This window comes from Hyla sarda, chromosome 10, assembly GCF_029499605.1.
Source record: "Hyla sarda isolate aHylSar1 chromosome 10, aHylSar1.hap1, whole genome shotgun sequence".
Lineage (NCBI taxonomy): Eukaryota > Metazoa > Chordata > Amphibia > Anura > Hylidae > Hyla > Hyla sarda.
The window spans coordinates 104,199,089-104,218,742 of record NC_079198.1 but is presented as its reverse complement, the minus strand read 5'-3'; the positions used below and the strand labels follow the sequence as shown (position 1 = coordinate 104,218,742).

At 43.8% G+C, this 19,654-nt stretch overlaps 2 protein-coding genes across 16 annotated transcripts in view; one reads left to right on the top strand and one right to left on the bottom strand.

The window, feature by feature from the left end:
- LOC130293498 (taste receptor type 1 member 2-like) overlaps positions 1-19,654 on the bottom strand; it is a 261,468-nt gene that overhangs the window by 42,930 nt on the left and 198,884 nt on the right. The gene's annotated exons all lie outside the window — the stretch shown is intronic.
- The window catches only part of MIB2 (MIB E3 ubiquitin protein ligase 2), a 105,485-nt gene continuing 101,867 nt past the window's right edge, over positions 16,037-19,654 (top strand). For both annotated transcript variants that reach the window (XM_056542245.1, XM_056542243.1), the window contains exon 1: positions 16,037-16,194. The gene's annotated coding sequence lies outside the window, so the exon portion shown is untranslated. The remainder of the gene's footprint in view (positions 16,195-19,654) is intronic.

The following is a 19,654-nucleotide window of genomic DNA, read 5'->3' as shown; positions in this document are numbered from 1 at the left end:
CCTTTATAAATACGTGGGAAAGCTCAGAAATGTCGGGTTACGCCCCTTTTTCGGGTTTGGGAGAATCCACATCGGGTCCGTCGGGAAAAAATTTCACATTGTGTCGCAGACTGGCGCACGATGCCTGCGACATGTCGCAGACAAAGATGCGCCAAAAAAAAACCCGACAAAAGAATTCGGGTTTAGAATAGTAAATGAGGGTGATTCTCTTTAAAAATACAGCGTGGTATTCCTTGGCATTTCCACACTGTTAAACACGCCTTAAAACCAGCCATACACTTGCCCTATAGCGGCCACTGCAGGGAAGATGTAGTATTATATGGCGCCCATTCAATGGTACTGTCAATGTAATACATGGATGGGCCAATGCGGGAACCATTAATACTTGCCAGCTCCCCACTTTAATCCAGCAGAGCCGCAGGTCTAACAATGGGAACTGCAAGGTCAGAGAAGTTACTGTAAAGGCCTGCCTTAACATTTTAACTCTTCTTTCCATATGCTTAAATACAGCAGCACACTTTCTTAAGAAACTGCTGACATAGTGTAATTGATAAATTGTTGGCCGGTCAGCAAGGTGTCAGGCAGCAAGTTACAATGACATGATGCTGCAGTCCTCTACCCTTCTGCCTTTCCTTGAAGGTCACCAATGAATTTTCTTTGTGTTTTCCACTATGTCAAAGTTTGTTTCTGGTCAGGAGAAATATTAATATTGATGTAATTTACTCTTCTGGACCTCAGCCCAGGATGAAGATTTCTCTCACACTGCAATATTTCTACGCTGCACCACATAACGATAAAAATATAATTTTATCATTAACTTATGGCCAACATAATAGAACACAAAGGAGCCGCTGCAGATGATAGGGGCCCCAATATTAGAGGTCACAGTCCCCTTGTCATCCACTACAGCCATAAGACACCTACTGTAATTTGGGTTTATAGGGGCATTATAGGGGCATTTATCCTTTGCATTCTTTTTTTGCAGGCTCATTTATCTTTAATAGAAATTGTGTTACCTCTGTCCCTTGGCCCTCAGGAAGATCAGTCTACGTCTTAATACACAATGACCCTCATTTACTAAAATCTGAGTATTAAATCTGGAGTGTTTTTCTTTTCCCTCATATATTTCTGAATAAATAATATTGGGAAATTTTCCATATAACCTAAAATTGGTCCTGTGCGTCATTTGGGACCATTGAGGTACCTAAGAAAAGATGCTAAACCACTTCCCCTTCAAGCATATACATTTTTGTAGGACCCCCATTTCCACAAGGGATAACAAGTTTTAGGACTGATAAAACTGATATGTCCTGCAATGTTAAGGGGGCTGGAGGCATTCCAGCTAAATTAGGTGGGATATTTCTTGTAAATATTTTGCATCTTGAACCCATAGTATCAATGAACCACTGCATGGTATCTTAGACAAAGTGGTTTCCAGTATAAGTCTATTTAAGAACCCTTGTTCTACTACACCATAAAGACTCCTTCCCTTTGTTCAGACATAGAGATGGAAAGATAAAACTTTCTTTTCTCATTTCTAGATCCTCAGGAAACCTATAGCAATACTGAAAATGAGGTCCCTCTCCTGGTGTACACCCATAGCATTACATTCCTACAACTAGGCTTATCCAGTTCTCTTAGAAGAAAGAAGGGTAGTCTGATTATTTAGCTTATTCCTTTACATTTTTTGCTGAGCCTGTCGAATGAAAGCGACAAGAGACGATTCATTTGTCTCATGGAAGATTCATATGTCTCATAGAGGAGGCTAACCTGGGATAAGTGCCCTTTTTGACAGAGCATCTTAGCAGGTACCCCGGTGTCATATATATATTCTGTGCGCGGGTGTCATATATATTCTGTACGCTCTTGGTGGATTCCATTAAGTTTTATAGATTTATGATAAATTGATATATTGATAAGCTAGAGCATCACTGAACCCATGAATGGAATGCCCTTTACTCCGGTGGCTATGCATGTTACATAGTTACATAGTTCTTAAGGTTAAAAAAAGAGTCCATCAAGTTCAACCTGTAACCCTAATGTGATAGCCTGGGGGAGTAGGGTATATGGGGGTGTAGCTGTGCGGTTACTAAAGGGTGCTTGCTTAACCCTTTCTATTCATGACACCAGGGTGAAGGCTATTCTCTGTATGCTTGTTGTTAGGATTCGGCAGGCTGGAGGTGGATCCTCTGTGTCAGAGAGGGATTGGTGTGGACCGTACCGGTGGACCGGTTCTAAGTTGCTACTGGTATTCACCAGAGCCCGCCGCAAAGCGGGATGGTCCTGCTGCGGCGGTAGCAACCAGGTTGTAACGGCTCAACCTCACTGACTGCTGAGAGTGGCGTGGGACAGGAGGACTAGACAGAGGCGAGGTCAGACGTAGCAGAAGGTCAGGGCAGGTGGCAAGGTACGTAGTCAAGGGCAACGGCAGAAGGTCTGGTAACACTGGCAAGGCAAACACAGAAAACGCTTTCACTGGCACTGAGGCAACAAGAGCCAGCCATGCTGGGAAGGGGAAGTGAGGTATTATAGGCATGGAGCAGATGGGAGCAATTACACTGATTGGGCCAGGCACCAATTAGTGGTGCACTGGCCCTTTAAATCTTAGAGAGTCGGTGCGCGCGCGCCCTAGAGAGCGGAGCCGTGCGCACCAGGACGTGACAGTCGGGGAACGGGACAGGTAAGTAGATTGGAATGCGACCCGCGAGCGGGCGCGTCCCGCTATGCGGATCGCATCCCCGCCGGCATTGTCAGTGCAGCGCTCCTGGTCAGCGGGTCTGACCGGGGCGCTGCAGAGAGGAGAACGCCGCGAGCGCTCCGGGGAGGAGCAGGGACCCGGAGCGCTCAGCGTAACACTTGTCCTACCGCCACCCTTCCCAAGAGCGATAGGGAGATAGTAAATGATTGATTGTCCACAACCGGAGATTTGCAGAAACTTGTCGGAACTTTTACTGAAGATTTTAGGCAATAATGAACAGGAGCAGTCCATATAAGAAAGTCCATTAGAGCTTGACAAGTGGTTGGGACCTCGTGAGTCTATTGAGCTTAGGAAGATAATTGTTGTGGTGATCCACTGGATTTAGGGGTTTATATTCGGTCCAGTAATCATGCTAGCTTTAGCGGGGATTGAGATTTTAACTCACGGTTTAGTTTTATGCTGAGGCCGGCAGGTTTCTGGCCTAGCTTGTCTTTGAAAGTTGTGCAGATCCGTCCTGCTAGTCCGGCATCCACGAGAGCAGCAACCCAAGAGAGAGATAATTGGCTACAGCTCCCTTATATGGGCAGGGGCTGGACTAAAGCTCACTGGTCCATACAACTGTCAATCTTCTGTACAGAGAGTTATGGGTAAACATGTGACCCAAGGACCTCCAAAGGTCCTCCAACATACCATAGAGGAATTAACATGGTCACAGGTCCTGCGACGCTAACAAGGTAAATAGACTAATATACATTATATTAAATATACACACTATTAAATATATACATAATAGCATTATGAAATTAGAGAAGGGGCGACTAGGGGCTGTCCCACCTGGGGGACCCTACCTGAACGTAGTAACTCTGACTTTGGGGACCACCATACAAGGTACGGTATGCAATACGGTACCGGGACACCACACTATTATCTCCCTACTGTGTTGGTCCAGAAGAAGACATTAAACCCTTATGAGGCTGTCGCCAATTGCCTAGTAACAAGGGGGAAAAAAATCCTTCCCATGTCCAAATATGGCGATCAGAATAAATCCCTGGATCAACGTTATGTCCCTATTAATCTAGTAGACATAACCTGTAATATTATAACTCTCAAGAAACACCACCAGACCTCTTTTGATCTGTTTAATTGAGTTTGACATGACCACTGCCTCTGGCACAGAGTTCCATAGTCTCACTGCTCTTACAGTAAAGAACCCCCGTCTGTGCTGGTGCAGAAACCTTCTTTCCTCTAGATGTAGAGGATGCCCCCTTGTTATGGATACAGTGCTGGGTATAAATAGGTCATGGGAGAGATCTCTGTACTGTCCCTGATATATTTATACATATTTATTAGGCTGCCCCTGGCCGTCATTTTTCTAAACTAAATAACCCTAATTCTGATAATCTTTCTGGGTACTGTAGTCCTCCCATTCCCCGTATTACCCTGGTTGCCCGTCTTTGAACCCTCTCCAGCTCCACTACATCTTTCTTGTACACTGGTGCCCAGTACTGTACACAGTATTCTATGTGTGGTCTGACTAGTGATTTGTACAGCGGTAGAATTATTTCCTTGTCGTGGGCATCTATGCCCCTATTGATGTATTTGCTTTGGCAGCAGCTGCCTGACCCTGGTCACTACAGCTAAATTTACTGTTACATAAAACTCTTAAAGAAGTCTCATGCCGGTATGTACAGAAAAGGGGATACGTTTTAGATCGCTATGGCCCCCTGCGATCGTCTGTACGGAGCCCCGGCTCTCACACAAAATGGCGCATCACGCCCCCTACATATATGGATGGGGTGTGGCATCCCCTGCTTCGGGCAGGGGTGGTAAGGCACCATTCTGTAGGAGAGCCGGGGCTCCATACAGACGATTGCAGAGGACTTCTCCTTTAAAGGGGTTATCCAGGAAAAAAAACTTTTTTTTATACATCAACTGGCTCCAGAAAGTTAAACAGATTTGTAAATTACTTCTATTAAAAAAAAATCTTAATCCTTTCAGTACTTATGAGCTGCTGAAGTTGAGTTGTTCTTTTCTGTCTAAGTGCTCTCTGATGACACGTGTCTCGGGAACCGCCCAGTTTAGAAGCAAATCCCCCATAGCAAACCTCTTCTACTCTGTGCAGTTCCCAAGACAAGCAGAGATGTCAGCAGAGAGCACTGTTGCCAGACAGAAAACAACAATTCAACTTCAGCGGCTGATAATTATTGAAAGGATTAAGATTTTTTAATAGAAGTAATTTACAAATCTGTTTAACTTTCTGGAGCCAGTTGATATAAAAAAATAAAATAAAATAAAGTTTTTTCCTGGAATACCCCTTTAAGTCCTTGTCCATGTCAGTAGTTGCCACTCTCACAGTACAGTAAGCACATGGGCACCCTCATTCATGATAAAAGTCATATTATTACAGTGTTGAACACTTTGGACGAGTATGGAATCTTTGGATGTCTTCTTCATACTGTCCAAATGTTCACCACTCTACGTTTCCTACAGAATGTCTTGGGGGGCTCCTTGGGATTGTGCCTTATTGTAATTGCTGCCCTTTAATTGTCCCTGTTATTTGATTTACCTTGTTTATCCTGTATTCTTTTGGACACCGTCGATCAGATACTTATGAGATAACACCCTTAAAATGTTTAAGACGAATACATTGATTTCCGTCTCGGTTCACATGCCATGACTGGGATGTGTTGCAGCATGTTTTGGAGAAGATAAAAAAAGGTGTAAGAAAAACCTTATACCTCTATAGATTTGGATCTGATCCCAGTTTTGGTATGAAATAAGAGCTGCCTCAGAGGAAACGTGTGAACCTCATCATCCCTGTAAATTCTATTAATGACTTGTGTGCGCCCAGGCTGCTGTAATACTCTGTCCTTGTTATGTATATATTGTCATCTCTCACTGTTCCTTGATCTAGGACAGTGTTTCCCAACCAGTGTGCCTCCAGCTGTTGCAAAACCACAACTCCCAGCATGCCCGGACAGCCAACGGCTGTCCGGGCACGCTGGGAGTTGTAGTTTTGCAACAGCTGGAGGCACACTGGTTGGGAAACACTGATCTAGGACATACTAGTCATCTCTGTGTATAGAGCTTATAACAACAACCCAGTCTGCAAATAGCAGCTCAAGCATATAGACGCTAGGGCCTTCTGCATCCTACCACTACCCTTCCTTATTTAAATTCCTTTTAAAAGACTTGTACACATGACCTTATCACAACTCTATTTTGTACGAAGCCATAATAGGGCTTGCAAAGGGCTGCATGAGCCCCTGTACTCCTTATGCTTTGCTTCTATGAGGGTACATCTTAGTACACACGAAGTATGACACAGACTGTATGGTATTGGTGGCCATATATATTCCCGTGTAAGTGTGCATAAGACCATACTGTCTCTCCTGCACTGTGCAAGAAAGCCATTTTGCCAATATATAGGAGTAGAATGCACATGAGGTGCTCAGAGGTGACAGGCGTTTTGTGCATAAAGACGCACAAAACGGCTGTCCCCTCTGAGCTCCCCTGTGAACACCTCCCCACATGTCCACTCGATGTGACTAAAATACAAAAATTGCCACTAGCCCTGAGTGCTCTTCTATATACTCTTCTACTTGAATTTTGATCAAGTCAACTGCTTACTGGATAGAGCACCCACATGTTGGTTTTACCAAAGCAGATCCGGCGGCTGTCCTAGCTCCCTCCCAACCTGGGTTAGCTAGTTGACTAGCAAGAATGTACAGCGACCCCCCCCCCCCCCCCCCCCCCGAGCTACGATGGCCCCGACATACGATAATTTCAACATGCGATGCGCCGATGGCCTCTCAGAGGCCATCGCATGTTGAAGGCAGCATCAACATACGATGCTTTTGTATGTCGGGGCCATCGCATTAACGGCTATCCGGCAGCGCAGACTGCTTCAGCTGCCTCCGGATAGCCGTTTACGGTGCCCTGTGTGCTCCGGTGATGGTCTCTTATCCGTCCTAAGGGCTCCGGAGCGTCCTCTTCGGGATCCCCTGCATCGCCGGCACTCTCCTTCGTCGTCATCACGTCACTGCGCACGCAGTCCCGTCATCCAATAGGAGCGGTGTGCGTAGTGACGTGATGGCGGCGACGGAGAGCGAGGATCCCGGGGAAGGAGAGACGTCCGGAGCGTCGGGGACACCCCAGCGAGGCGGCGACAGCGATGGAGGGTGACATCCAGGGCAGCAGTGATGAGCGGTGACGGTCCGGAGCGGCAGGGACAGGTGAGTATAACATCCTATACTTTACATTGCACGGATCCCTCAACATACGATGGTTTGAGCAAACGATGGTTCATTTGGAACGGATTACCATCGTATGTTGAGGGACCACTGTATATGCTGTGCTCTCCCAGATTTTCTTTCTCTTTGGACATATTACAATAAAAGATATTTTGCCGTTTCCACTTAAGCTCTTCATATTAGCACCATGAAAACTATGCTGGATCCATATACAAACCAGCGAATCCTGCCTGATCCCTTCGACATTAACGTGTTTTTGGGGGGTATTTTTGACAGCAAACATAGTGTCGCAGATTTCTATTTTCATACCATTAAAGTATAAGAAAGGCTGATGGTAAAATGCAAGATAGCCCCAAAAAGATTACGTATGATGGACCAGAAAATCTCGCAGCACATAAATGCACCATCAGTGGTGGGAGGAAAGTTCATCGCAACGGCCCCTCTCCTCCCTCCATTCATACATTGCAAAAATTATAAAAGAGAACTGGAATTATTCTTGCAATGCGCTACTAAAGGATAACCATACTATCAGGGCTCAAGTCCTGCAGGAACGCATGGGAACGGAGTTCTTGCACTTTTTCTACAGCAGGAACACTGATCCCATTAGCAGTAGTCCTGCAAAACCAGCCCTGAGTGGAAATCTTGGGTGAGTTCCTACACTTTTTTTCCCCAGGACTTTTCCCCTGCATACTATAGACCAGTGGTCTTCAACCTGCGGACCTCCAGATGTTGCAAAACTACAATTCCTAGCATGCCCAGACAGCCAACCTGTTGACCTCCAGATGTTGCAAAATTACAACTCCCAGCATGCCCGGACAGCCGTTGGCTGTCCGGGCATGCTAGGAATTGTAGTTTTGCAACATCTGGAGGTCCGCAGGTTGGAGACCACTGCTATAGACAGTTATAGGAGAATAAAAGTGGTCAGCGTCCAATCTATACAGATAACCTGAGACAAACATCATATCACCCTTCAGCTAACAGTTAATCTATATGTGTCTATTATAGTTAGGATTTGTGCACTTTTGAGTAATTGTAATGATATTTGCACAGTGTAAATATAACACTGATAAGAATTGATAAGACTATGGTTAAATATTGATTAAAATCAATATTTTATGGATAAAAATCATCATCATTGTTTCTAAAGTTGTCAATGTAAATATTGTTTTTTTTTTTTTTTTTTTTTACTTTACCTATTAAAGTACATTGTAGCTGTGACCAAATTATATTTAGGCTGGGCTCACATCACAATTTTACAATACTGTTTTCCATCAGGTTTTTTTTCCAAAACCTTATGGGTCTAAAAACGGACTGAATTGGATTGAACAGTATGAGAAAAAGCAAACCGTACGCGTTTTTTAACCGTATACTGCTTGAAAAAATGTATCAGTTTCCATACTGTTCCATACGTTTTTGGCTGTGAAAATCTGATTTTGTCAAGCAATTTTGTACATTTTTAAATAAAGATTTAATTGTTTAATTGGACTTTGGAGTCCAAAGCGCATGCGCAATGCAAAAAAAGCGTACGGTCAACCGTATTGACCCGTACGGTTGTACGGTTCTCATTGACCTCCATGTTAAAAAAAAAAAATGCATACGGTTGCAATACGGTTTTCGAACAGGACCAAAAACCATGGTTGGACAGACGGTTTTCAGAACGGGAAAAAAACGTGTTGGCAGCATATCGTATGCACCCGTATGCATTCTGATGCATACGGTTTTCAATGATTTGTCAATGTGTACGTTTTTCAATACGGTCACATAGGTTTTTACTAAGAAACCGTATACGGGAACCGGATTGGAAAATCGTGATGTGAACCCAGCCTTAGAATGGTCGCATACGTAGGATTGTTGCAAAAGTCCACCCAATGACTGAAGCAATTTTTGTAATTTCTCAACCCGTGGGATGCCACCCACAGTGTGTAGGTGGTATGGGACTAAGGGGTACACGTGCTAGGCCTCACTTTCAGAAGACGTGTAAGAGCTTCACTGGATTCAACAGGAAGACAAAAAGCACGGTTCAGAATTTTGGAAATCGAAGTCCAGACAAGGAGCCAAAGAGGTAATGAGCCTAGTGCAAGTGACCGCTGAGGTCAGTGATTGGCTGCAGTGTCACATGCTGAGTGTATCGGGCATCATCACAGCATTTCCGTTAGGGGACTTTGGCGTAAGGGCTCGTTCATATTGCCGTCAGGTTCCGTTATACAGAGCTCTGTCGGTGATTCTGTCAGAATTACAGGAGTTTAGCGCACTATATCCATTATTTGCATTGTATGCTTGCACTATTTTTCTTCTCCGCTAAACTTTGGTAAATTACAGGATCCCTGACTGACTCCATTCAAATCAACAGGATCCATCGGGACCCGGTGAAGTCCCCTGTGCTCCGTCCCGTTTTTGGGGCCATTCTGCGGAAAAAAAAAAAAAGACAGAGCACAACGGCAATGTGAACTTAGCCTAACATTAAAGGGGTATATCCAGGAAAAAAACTTTTTTTTAATATATCAACTGGCTCCAGAAAGTTAAACAGATTTGTAAATTACTTCCATTATAAAATCTTAATCCTTTCAGTACTTATGAGCTTCTGAAGTTAAAGGGGTATTCCAGGCAAAAACTTTTTTTTATAAATCAACTGGCTCTGGAAAGATAAACAGATTTGTAAATTACTTCTATTAAAAAATCTTAATCCTTACAATAGTTATTAGCTTCTGAAGTTTTCTGTCTAACTGCTCAATGATGATGTCACCTCCCGGGAGCTGTGCATGATGGGAGAATATCCCCATAGGAGCTGGACAGCTCCCGGGACGTGAGTCAACAGAAAGCAGTTAGACAGAAAACAGCAACTCAACTTCAGAAGCTAATAACTATTAGAAGGATTAAGATTTTTTAATAGAAGTCATTTAAAAATCTGTTTAACTTTCTGGAGCCAGTTGATATATAAAAAAAAGTTTTTGCCTGGAATACCCCTTTAAGGTTGTTCTTTTCTGTCTAAGTGCTCTCTGATGACACTTGTCTCGGGAACCGCCCAGTTTAGAAGAGGTTTGCTATGGGGATTTGCTTCTAAACTGGGCGGTTCCCGAGACAGATGTCATCAGAGAGCACTTAGACAGAAAAAAACAGCCTTAACTTCAGAAGCTCATAAGTACTGAAAGGATTAAGATTTTTTAAATAGAAGTAATTTACAAATCTGTTTAACTTTCTTGAGCCAGTTGATATATAAAAAAAAGTTTTTTCCTGGATAACCCCTTTAAAACAGCCGTAAAAGGCTTAAAATCCTCTTCAATATAGTTAAATTATTTCTTCTGCCCAGAAGGGGCGCTGTTCCCATTCTTCACAGGCTGTGGGGCAATAAAGATATTGGGGGTTTTCTCCATATAACAGTGGTCTTCAACCTGCGGACTAGAGATGAGCGAACTTACAGTAAATTCGATTCGTCACGAACTTCTCAGCTCGGCGGTTGCTGACTTTTCCTGCATAAATTAGTTCAGCTTTCCGGTGCTCCGGTGGGCTGGAAAAGGTGGATACAGTCCTAGGAAAGAGTCTCCTAGGACTGTATCCACCTTTTCCAGCCCACGGGAGCACCGGAAAGCTGAACTAATTTATGCAGGAAAAGTCATCAACTGCCGAGCTGAGAAGTTCGTGACGAATCGAATTTACTCTAAGTTCGCTCATCTCTACTGCGGACCTCCCGATGTAGCAAAACTACAACTCCCAGCATGCACGGACAGCCGTTGGCTGTCCGGGCATGCTGGGAATTGTAGTTTTGCAACATCTGGAGGTCCGCAGGTTGAAGACCACTGCTATATAACATTGCAATAAATACATTCAATCCTCTTTTGGTGAAGTAATGAGAATCCCCATAACATTTCAATACTACGAAAATAACCCACAATTCATTTTACATTCCTCTGCTCTAGTTTTCACATTGTGTATTTATGGTCGACAATAAAAGAAAAAAATAAGCAATTGTGAACATCAGAAAATTATAACATAAGGATGTACTTGTCCTGAGCTAAATAATCACTGTGATTTGTATTTCGGAGTAATATATACTGCAACATGTATACAAATATATACTGATATATTCTGAGTAAGTGTTGTGTGTCTATTAGAATCTATTACTAGTCTAAGGATCAGTGATTGTTATATGACGCAATTTTTCGGAACTACACTGAAATTGAAGCTTTTGGGTGCGTTCACACGCTTTCTGTTTTTGCGGGTTTTCCGCAGCGTATTTGAAAGGGGCGGGCTCTTCTTGGCTGTCCATAGCAGATTGTCCGCGGCGGAATTTACGCTGCGGAAAATCAACCGCAGTCCCTACTGACTTCAATGGGGCTTGCGGCGGATTTTCCGCAGCGTAAATTCCGCCGCGGACAATCTGCTATGGACAGCCCAGAAGAGCCCGCCCCTTTCAAATACGCTGCGGAAAACCCGCAAAAACAGGAAGCGTGTGAACGCACCCTAAAGGGATATTCTCAGTTCTTAGAAAGGAGGTGAAATGTCCCCAGGAAAGAACAGAGTACATCAGTTGTGTAGCCTGGGTTGGCAGCACCCAGGGCAGAACGAATTATTGTGCGTACCAATCCCAACCCCAATTACAAGATTATTTCCCCATCTCAATTAGGTAGAAGTACATATTTCCTTTCCATTAGATAGAAGCTTCCAGTAGGTAAATCAATTGCCCCATTAGTTACATGCCCCCAGTAGGTAGATAATTCCCGCGATTTAGGTAAATGCCCCCAGTAGGGAAATATATACAGGGTGGGCCATTTAAATGGATACACCTTAATAAAATGGGAATGGTTGGTGATATTAACTTCCTGTTTGTGGCCCATTAGTATATGTGAGGGGGGAAACTTTTCAAGATGGGTGGTGACCATGGCGGCTATTTCGAAGTCGGACATTTTGAACCCAACTTTTGTTTTTCAATAGGAAGAGGGTCATGTGACACATCAAACTTATTGGGAATTTCACAAGAAAAACAATTATCTTTCAGTATCCGTATACACTGCTATATACTACTATATACACCACAGGAGAAATGCTAGCACAGGCTTCCAGTATCCGTATACACTGCTATATATACACTATATATACACTGCTATATATACACTATATATACACTGCTATATACTACTATATACACCGCAGGAGAAATGCTAGCACAGGCTTCCAGTATCCGTATACACTGCTATATACTACTATATACACCGCAGGAGAAATGCTAGCACAGGCTTCCAGTATCCGTATAAACTGCGATATACTACTATATACACCGCAGGAAAAATGCTAGCACAGGCTTCCAGTATCCGTATACACTGCTATATACTACTATATACACCGCAGGAGAAATGCTAGCACAGGCTTCCAGTATCCGTATACACTGCTATATACTACTATATACACCGCAGGAGAAATGCTAGCACAGGCTTCCAGTATCCGTAGTTTCAGGTGCTGCACATCTCGTATCTTCACAGCATAGACAATTACCTTCAGATGACCCCAAAGATAAAAGCCCAAGGGGGTCAGATCGGGAGACCTTGGGGGCCATTCAACTGGCCCACAACGACCAATCCACTTTCCAGGAAACTGTTTATCTAGGAATGCTCGGACCTGGCACGTTCCCTGAGTTTTTCCAGCAAGATGGTGCACCACCACATTATAGGTGTCAGGTCCGAGCATTCCTAGATGAACAGTTTCCTGGAAAGAGAATTGGTCGTCATGGGCCTGTTGAATGGCTCCCAAGCTCTCCCGATCTGACCCCATTAGACTTTTATCTTTGGGGTCATCTGAAGGCAATTGTCTATGCTGTGAAGATACGAGATGTGCAGCACCTGAAACTACAGATACTGGAAGCCTGTGCTAGCATTTCTCCTGCGGTGTTGATAGTAGTATATAGCAGTGTATACGGATACTGGAAGCCTGTGCTAGCATTTCTCCTGCGGTGTATATAGTAATATATAGCAGTGTATACGGATACTGGAAGCCTGTGCTAGCATTTCTCCTGCGGTGTATATAGTAGTATATAGCAGTGTATACGGATACTGGAAGCCTGTGCTAGCATTTCTCCTGCGGTGTATATAGTAGTATATAGCAGTGTATACGGATACTGGAAGCCTGTGCTAGCATTTTTCCTGCGGTGTATATAGTAGTATATAGCAGTGTATACGGATACTGGAAGCCTGTGCTAGCATTTCTCCTGCGGTGTATATAGTAGTATATAGCGGTATATACGGATACTGGAAGCCTGTGCTAGCATTTCTCCTGCGGTGTATATAGTAGTATATAGCGGTGTATACAGATACTGGAAGCCTGTGCTAGCATTTCTCCTGCGGTGTATATAGTAGTATATAGCGGTGTATACAGATACTGGAAGCCTGTGCTAGCATTTCTCCTGCGGTGTTGCTATCAGTGTATGAAGAGTAGGAGAAGAGGGTGGCATTGACAATCCAACACAATGGGCAGCACATTGAACACATTTTATAAGTGGTCAGAACTTGTAAATAACTCATGAAAGAATAAAGTTACGTTAAAACCAAGTACATCATTGTTTTTCTTGTGAAATTCCCAATATATTTGATGTGTCACATGACCCTCTTCCTATTGAAAAAACAAAAGTTGGATTCAAAATGACCGACTTCAAAATGGCCGCCATGGTAACCACCCATCTTGAAAAGTTTCCCCCCTCACATATACTAATGGGCCACAAACAGGAAGTTAATATCAGGAACCATTCCCATTTTATTAAGGTGTATCCATATAAATTGCCCACCCTGGTAAATGCTGCCAGTAGGTATATTATTTCCCCCCATTAGATAGATGCCTTTAGTAGGTAGAGAATCCCCCAGTAGGTAGGTAGTTTTTCCCATTAGGTAGAAGCCCCCACAGCAGAAATGCTTGATGATTGTTCAGCCCTGCATACAGTATTTAGGTGGGGAATCAATAATAACTGTAAGGGCGCGTTCACACGTACATAATCTGCAGCAAACTCACCACGTGTGAACATATCCTAAACGGTATAAAAAGATAGTTAAGCAAAGCAGAAGAGATTTATCAAAAAGTGTCTAGAGGAAAAGTTGCTGAGTTGCCCATAGCAACCAATCAGATTGCTTCTTTCAGTTTTCAGAGGCCTTTTCAAAAATGAAAGAAATAATCTGATTGGTTGCTATGGGCAACTCAGCCACATTTCCTCTGGACAGGTTTTGATAAATCCCCCCCAAGATACCCAGAACATACAGTACATGTGAACAAACCCTGGGGCTCATCTATACTGAAGAAATTCCGTAAGGATTGAGGAACTTTACGTAATCCATGGTACCCAGAATCGCTTAGGCTGGGTTCACACTACGTTTTGTCCCATACGGGAGCGCATACGGCAGGGGGGAGCTAAAAGCTCGCGCTCCCGTATGTCACCGTATGCGCTCCCGTATGTAATTCATTTCAATGAGCCGACCGGAGTGAAACGTTCGGTCCGGTCGGCTCATTTTTGCGCCGTATGCGCTTTTACAACCGGACCTAAAACCGTGGTTGACCACAGTTTTAGGTCCGGTTGTAAAAGCGCATACGGCGCAAAAATGAGCCGACCGGACCGAACGTTTCACTCCGGTCGGCTCATTGAAATGAATGACATACGGGAGCGCGAGCTTTTAGCTCCCTCCTGCCGTATGCGCTCCCGTATGGGACAAAACGTAGTGTGAACCCAGCCTTATTTTGTGTGGAATTTTACAAGAGTAATACGCATCGGACATCAAAGTCCTATTGGGTAATTGGCGTTTTCAGGTGGATCTGGACATAAAAATTAACATGTTTTGATTGAATCAAATGCCTCGTTGAAAGTTCCACAACAGAACTTGCTACATGTGAACTGAGCAGCCGCCTCCCATTCAGATCAATGGGATTCATCTGCAAACCAAATCTGAGTAGAATATCCTGTGTGCATGAGCCCTAAGGCGGGGTTCACAAAACTTTGGTGCAGCAGCCTCTTATTGTTATCACTGGGATTCTGCTGCACCATGTACACTGCAGAATTTCCACGTCGGTCAATTTCCCTGTGGAAATTCAAATTCCGGACACCATAGAAACAATGATCAAGTTAATTCTATCGGTGTAATCTGCTTGGATATGGATTGCTGTCCATGGAGACGGCGCATAACCTGGCGGTCTTAAAGGCGATTGATCTGTCGGCACCCGCAGAAGATGGACTCTCTGGCTGGAATATTTCTATAGTGTAAACCCAGCCTTAGGGCATGTTCACACTTCAACATTTCCTTGCTGAAATTCCCGCGCAATCATCCTCATTCTGCTCCATAAATTTAAAAAAATTAAGCAAAAATGGGGCTTATTTGGAGTGGAAATTTGAAGTTTCATTGACTTCATGGGATTTTACTTCCGGATTGCGGTGGAAGAATGGACATTACCCTGTGTGAGCAGAGTCGCAGAAATCCCAATGGGAGTCTGATTGAAGGCAGAAAGAGCTTTATTGATCTTTCAGTCATTACAAGTAATACAATAAATTACAATCACACAAAGCAAAATAAGCACAGGAATTTAGCGCAGAATCCTCATAAATTTTGAACAAGCCCGAAAGAGAAACTGTCTTTGTTGCTCATGGCAACCAATCACAGCACAGCTTTCATTTTTCAAGCGAACGTATGAAGAGAAAGCTGCGATGTGACGGGTTGCTATGGGCAATAAAGGCTGTTTTTCCTTTTAGCTGTTCTTTTATTTATTTTCTCCTCCTCCCCTCAGTATTCATGTGTGGTATAGTACTGTATAGGATCAGGAGGGGCTTGTTCATGTATATGAGCCCCTCCTCATGCCAATGTTATGTATTCAATGGCTGCTCCCTGACAGGTATGCATTGACTGGTGACACAGAAGCCCTGTCAGGTTGCCAGCCCTCACACACACACCAATGATTCCTGTTTAGTCACTCAGGGCTTTCCTATGTAAGCACTGCAGAGAGCACTAGGGGAGCCCCAAACCCTCACAGCGCCTTCTACACTGCCTTCCTTGCAAGGCACGCCGGGAACTGTAGTCTCCCGCACCCTCGGAATAACGGAAGTCAACGAGAGAGCGGACTACAATTCCCGTCAGCCCCCGCGCGGCCGGGATTTAGCTGTCGCTACTGTCAGAGAAAACGATGTAAGTGGAAAGGGAAATGCGGCTGTGAGCGGACACGGACCGGGGACGGCACCGGGAAACGGGGGGGACCCAGCATCGCCCCCTGTGCTGCCATACACACCAGGTGAGCGCCCTCTGCCCCTTACCCTGCATTGTACTGCACCCTGGCATAGGTTGGCACCAGTGGTACTAGACACCCAGGCTGGTGGCTTCCAGGTGATCATGACACTTTGGCCATACTGTGTCAAGTCCCAGCAGATGGCAGTGTTACCAGCACCTGCTTTGGGCTAGATATGGGCACCCCTAAATATGACCTTTTTAGGGGGGTGCTGGGGGGTATTTCTGCATGCATGGATTTTTCTTTCGCCCCCTGTGGTGTTATTGTTTCTCAATGCTAACTTCTATGTTTACAGTGGCTGGGAGGGGAGTAAGGGGTTAAATTGGTTGGGGTACGTTCACGCCATTATTATTATTTTTTTTACCATGTATACTATGGGTTTCCCATTGACTTATATTATTTAAAAAAAAAAAATGACCATAACATATAATTTTTTTTTTTTGGCGTACACAATAGCGTGGTTGACAGCATTTTTGTATGGCACAAAGGGGGTAGGATAGTTCGCCGATGATAACGATAAATGGCGAAGAGATGGAGTGGAAATAAGGGGGAGGCAGTTGTAGGGGAACAGTATTTAGGTATTGTATAATTGTCGTATTACCATTTATAATAAATATATATATACACATATATATATATATATATATATATATATATTTGCTTAAGGTGCTATAGAGCATATAATGGTAGAACATATTTTACCGTCAGGTTGTGGGAAAGCTGGGTGACATCTAGATAGCCCCTCCCTTATAGCCGTGCTCTCTAACCTGTGCACCGCCAGCTGTTGTAAAACTACAACCCCCAGCATGCCCGGACAGCCTACGGCTGTCCGGGCATGCTGGGAGTTGTAGTTTTGCAACAGCTGGAGATCCACAGTTGCTTTAGTATTGTGTAACGCAATACATTAACCAGTCAGGAGTCATGGAAAGCTGAGTGATAAACTCATTCCAATTCTTGACATCTCACCCAACTTTCCAAGATTCCTGCTTGAGAATTCTGTCTAGGCACACAACCATGAGGCATCTGCATTTTTGTATTAGTGTATAAATAAGACAATATTCCATTCAGGAGTAGAAAAGCTTGGTGACAATTATCCTCCATTAATATTCTCCACATCTTACCCAGCGTTACTAGTTTACAGCTTGAGAATTTTACCAAGGGACACAACCATGATCTGCTTCTATAAAAGTATGTAAGTAAGGTAATTTTCCTTTCAGGAGTCTGGGCAAGTTGGGTGACCAACTTGTTTATAGCTCCTTTTTAGATTTTCACCCATCTTTCCTAGATTCTTGCATGATAAATCTACATAGTCACAGAGCCATGGCCACCCTGCTGTTATAATATTGCATAACTCTGAAAGTTTTCCATTCAGGAGTCTTGGAAAGTTGTGTGACAACTCATTTATACTCTCACATGGATTTTCAGTCAACTTTCCTGGCTGTCCCGGTATAGTGGGAGTTTCTGGGAGTTGAAGTTTTGCAATAGCTGGAGGTCCATGGTTTTGAGACCACTGCTTTAGAATTGTATAACTGAATACATTTACCAGTCAGGAGTCTTGGAAAGCTGAGTGACAACTCGTTCAAGTCTTCCACACCTCACCCAACTTTCCTAGATTCCTGCTTTAGAATTCTGCCTAGGCACACAGCCATGCTGCATGACCTTCTATATCATTCAGGAGTCTGGGAAAAATGGGTGACAACTTGTTCATAGCTCCCTTCTAGATTCTTACCCAGCTTTTCTAGGCTACTGCATGATAATTCTATCTAGTCACAAAGCCAGTGGATTTCCCACAGCGTGAAACCTGCTGCGAGTTATAAGTGTGTGAATGTCCCCTAAAGTGGTTATCCAGGAGTAGAAAAACAAGCTAATTTCTTCCAAAAAAACACCACACCTGTCCTCAGGTTGTTTTCGGTATTGCAACTTGGTTCCATTCCTCAGTAGAACTGAGCTGCAATACCACACAGAATCTGAGAACCACACACTGCAAGAGTAGTGCTGTTGTTGAAGAAATCTACTTCTTTAATACAAGTTAGTGGCGACTGACCCCTTCTATACAGAGCTACGGTCACTGTTACAGGCCAGGGCCTGAGGCTGCACTACTGAGAGACTTCTGGGTTCTGATAGGTGCAGTGCTGTCATAGGTTCAGGATCGCTGGTGTCCGGCATTAACCTTTTAGACGTCTCGATCAAAGTCGATTGCGGCATCTAAAAGTCCTGAAGTTAACTGCCGGTTAGCTCAGGGATGCTGATCGGATCATCGCAGTGTCCCGATCAGCTGTGAGGATGGCTGGAGGTCCCGTACCGTGCTACGTGCCATCCAATGGTCGCTCCTTTACTGCTGCTAGCCATGGCAGGAAGTAGTAATGTAGTACCGATAACACTGATCAATGCTGTGCTATTGCATATCATTGATCAGTGCATGCAATCTACATTAGGGTGAATTAACCCCCTAATAAGTTTGAATCCCCCCCCCCCCCCCCTTTTAAATAAAATAAAATATTTTTTTAAATTATAAAAAAGCCGTTCCTCTAATAAAAACTAGAAAAAAACACCCCCTTTTCCCATTTAAAAAAAAAAAAAAACCTGTCACATGACAATGAAAATAGTATCAATAATTGGTATCGGCGAGTACTTAAAAGAAAAAGTATCGGTACTCATACTCTGTCTTAAAAAAATGGTATTGGGACATCTCTTAACCTCTTGAGAAGGGACCTGAGTCCCATCGGAATGGAGCAGCAGGTTTTGCGTGGAACAGTGAAGAATGGTGGAATGATGTGTGTGCGCGACCTGCTGCGCCATTCTGACTGAAGACTTGGGTTTTCATTCTTGAGATCACAGAGGGTCTTAGCAGTTGGACCCTAACAATGTTGATTGTTGCTGATGTTGTTCCCCTAAACCCTATGGGAGTGACGGACTTAGTGGATTACTGTACACTTATGCCCTTCAGTCCCTTTGACTTTGAATGGAGCAGCAGTGTGCATGCTGGACCACCACCCCCTTGATCAGACACCGATCACCTGTGCCCCGGTCACATGATCAGTTTGATTATAGGAAAAATGAAATCGAAACACATTTTTTTTGTGTATGTCCCAGTCCACCTGCTGGTCTAGTTATTGCTACTGGGAGTGTAATAGAGATCTTTGATATTTTCATTACTGGTCATTAGATCCATAGGTGGACTGGGATTTATGTTCATAATACGGACATAAAATTATGTGTCTTTATCGCACTCCCCTGAACCAGCCTGAGGGTAGTAAGAATGACAGGTGGAGAGCTGCTGCGATACTGCCCCCCTAACCAAAGTTTGGAGGTCATGGAAGCTGCTCAATGTGTCCTCTTAAAAGGACTTATGGGACGCCATGTTTGCCAATGGTTCCTTTCTGGTCAGTGGCATTAATAGAATTGTATGGCAGGATGATGATGTTGGTGACACTTCAATAAAACAAAATGCATAGCCTGTTGTAAA